The sequence below is a fragment of the Artemia sp. Qi Xiang Cuo genome, chromosome 12 (assembly GCF_049724085.1).
Source record: "Artemia sp. Qi Xiang Cuo chromosome 12, ASM4972408v1, whole genome shotgun sequence".
NCBI classification, from domain to species: Eukaryota; Metazoa; Arthropoda; class Branchiopoda; order Anostraca; family Artemiidae; genus Artemia; species Artemia sp. Qi Xiang Cuo.
The window spans coordinates 12,499,767-12,503,271 of NC_142805.1; the positions used below are offsets into that span (position 1 = coordinate 12,499,767).

The following is a 3,505-nucleotide window of genomic DNA, read 5'->3' on the forward strand; positions in this document are numbered from 1 at the left end:
GCTACTCTTTTTACTGTTAAATTAAGGGCTCCACAGGGAACACATATAATGTTGAAGGGTCTAACGTTGAAAAGCTGCTCCTCAGACACCTAGAGCTTTTATCTTTAGCAGTAAGGACGAGCATTATTGGTTTAATGATCCTTAATTTAGTTAAAAAGAAAATGAGATATAAAAATATTAGTAATAACAAATGATTGGACAGATATGCTGTATAGGAATTACGTCATTAATAGGAACTAATTCAGAGCATATTACGTCAGTAACATTAAATGTTCAATCAGAGCAAATTAACAGTTCTATGAAAAATAGTTGACTTCTTTTCAAAATAAAAATGCAAAATAATCTAGTATTGATTCTAGGATCTAGTATTAAATCCAAGAATTAATTCTTGGATTTAGCTAAAATCATAAATTAATCTGAATTTAGCTCAAACTACTCTTAATTCCTTTAAAGGATATCTGTGGGATTTTAGCGGGTACAGATGCCTTTATCATGTCAATATTATGCAGAGAAATTCCCCGAGACAGAGGATGTAGTGATGGTAAAAGTCAGGTCAATAGCTGATATGGGTGCCTATGTAAACCTATTAGAATATGATGATATAGAAGGAGTGATTTTATTATCAGAATTGTCGAGGCGGAGAATAAGATCTATTAACAAATTGATTAGGATTGGGAAAACAGAACCAGTGGTTGTTATTAGGGTAGATAAAGACAAAGGCTATATCGATTTGTCAAAAAGAAGAGTTTCTGCAGAAGACATTGACAAATGTATGGAGAAATTTAGAAAAGCCAAAGCAGTAAACTCAATTTTGAGACATGTTGCCTTTATGTTGGACTACCAAACAAACGAGCAGCTTGAAGAGCTGTATCAGAAAACTGCGTGGTTATTTGATAAAAAGGCGAAAAGACAATCAGCTGCGTATAAAGCCTTTAAACAAGCAGTCAAGCATCCATCACTACTAGACGAATGCGGACTAGATGAAAAGACGAAGGAGACGCTTTTGAATCAAATTAAGCAGAAGTTAACGCCACAAGCAGTGAAAATAAGAGCCTATGTTGAATGCTCATGTTATGGATATGAAGGAATTAATGCAGTAAAGAGGGCCCTAAGAGCTGGAATGTCCGTCTCAACCGAAGAAATACCTATAAAAATCAATTTAGTAGCATCCCCCATTTTTGTAATTAATACTCATACACAAGAGAAAGAAGATGGCATGAAGGCATTGACATTGGCGCTAAAAGCCATTGAAGAAGAAGCGGAAAAGGAAGGAGGGACTTTTAGGATTAAGTCAGCTCCAAAAGTCGTCACAAAAGAAGACGAAGCCGAACACGCTCGACAGATGGAATTGGCTGAGCAGGAAAGTCGACAAGTTGCTGGTGATGATAGTGAAGAAAAAGAATCCGAAGAGGGCAGTGACGAAGAAGATGACGAAAAGAAAGAAAACGGAGTCAAAGAAGAATCGGAAGAAGAGGAATAGAATGTTATATGTTTTAATACTTTCTTGTTTTTTCCATTTTTAAAAACTAGGATTGTGACATGGAAAAAAAAAGAGATTGCGATGCCATCTATGTTATGTACAGAGTTATTGTAGCTGAGTTTGCATCTTTGCCCTTAATGGGATAAAGATTCTGCATTACCTTGAGGTTATTTCCATATTGATTTCTACACTTTAATTCTAGATTTTTAGTTGAGTAGTATTTGAGGTACCTTCTAAAATTCCGGTATAGGTATTTCTCTCTGGGTATTCTCACCAGCACCATCTTCTTTTTTTCTTATATAGACTGGCACGCCATCTATTCTGCTATTTTCATATAGCGCCATCTTTGTTGCCATCACTGTTAAGTGAAGTTACATAGTTGCCAAATATTGCACAGCTGCCAAATTTAGACAGTATATTTTGCTATTTTTGGCGATATAATTTGGGCTGCATTTTCGGAGATAGCCTGTGCAGAAGTGAGCAACAACGAACATTCAAAAGGCCGTACAGTACTAGCGGGATTTTTTATCCTTAAACTGCTGGGATAAGGTGATTCGTGTGTTGCACTTCCCACGGGTCTTATCTACCGCTAAATCTTTAAAGCCTTAATTGCTCGCGGATTGCGTAATAATCATTCCGTAGCAAAATGGCGAGCGTGAAGCTTGTGTTAAATGCTGTACTGAACTTTCTTGAGCGGGCGATGAAGGCTGGAAACCCGATAGACAGTATTGTCAAAAGTGCGGTTTCACATTTCTCCGATGCAGATATATTGGAAGCGAAAAAGGTGATTTGGGATGAAGCTGAATATGCGACGAGAGTGACTGCAAGAGATAAAAGTTTGGATAATGTCATTGACATAACGAAAGTTTTTAAGATGTGTGACGAAAAAAACATTTCGCTCCCGCGGTTCGTATTATACCAACCTGATGACGTACCGATTATTCCAGGCGAAATAAGTGCAACTTTGACGAGAAAAGTGGGAGAGCTATGCCGAAAGTTTGACAGTTTCGTCGAGTCTGAGTATCAGCTGCGCAATTCCTATCAGTCACGCGAGAATAACGGAAAGCATAAACAGACTTACGCCGTAGTTCTCAAGAATCCGCCCCAAGGTCCTTGGGGCGGATTCTTGAGAACTACGGCGTTGGGCCAAGGACTGACTGATCCCGAATCACGGAAAGACTATTTAAATGGATCAAGTCTCCCCCCGTGATTGGGTATGAGCGGCTGCCGATTCACGAATACAAATTTATGCCAATCCAGTGCTACAAGTGTCAATGCTTCGGCCACGCAGCAAAGGCATGTCCAAATCCACCAAAGTGCTCCCGTTGCGCTGGGAAACACTCCAGCTCAAAGGACAATCCCTGCCAGAAACCCCTCAAATGTGCTCTATGTGGTTCGGCAAACCATCCCTGTTACAGTTTTAAATGCCCTGAAGCACAGAAAGCGTTAAAACAATGAATAATCTTGAACTTAAAGTTGTATCATGGAACATGAATGGTGGAGCTCTGGCTAAACTACCTCTGGTTGAGCAATTAGTACAATAATATGACGTAGTCTGTCTACATGAGCACTTTCTTACAACAGAAGGACTTCAGCTTCTTGAGGTCAATGACAGTTCCAGCGTATTCAGTGTTCCTGCAAAGCGTTCTGGCAGAGGTAGACCCTCTGGTGGTATTTCAATACTGGTACGTAGAAGTCTTATACCTTCCTTGTACAAGCAGTCTGATTTCTTCGTTGGTGTCCGAATTGCTGATACAGCTCTATTCTGTGTATATATGCCCACGGATTATCGTGACGATGAATCTGATGCAAGATTCAATGTTGCTTGTGGACAGATTTGTGGAGCAGTTGACGGATGTGTTACGCAAAAACTGTCATGCATTGTAACCGGAGACATGAACTGTAACCTGTGTGACAACAGCCCGAGAACTCAGGTTCTGGTTGCTGCCTGTGAAAATCTCCGTGTACTTGAAAATGACCTGGACTACACGTATGTACATAACTCCGGCTCTTTATCCTCCCTTG

General features: G+C 39.7%; 1 pseudogene; it reads left to right on the forward strand.

Annotated features, from left to right (window-relative positions):
* Positions 1-435: 435 nt before the first annotated feature.
* Positions 436-1,530, forward strand: LOC148945794 (eukaryotic translation initiation factor 2 subunit 1 pseudogene; annotated as a pseudogene).
* Positions 1,531-3,505: the final 1,975 nt, after the last annotated feature.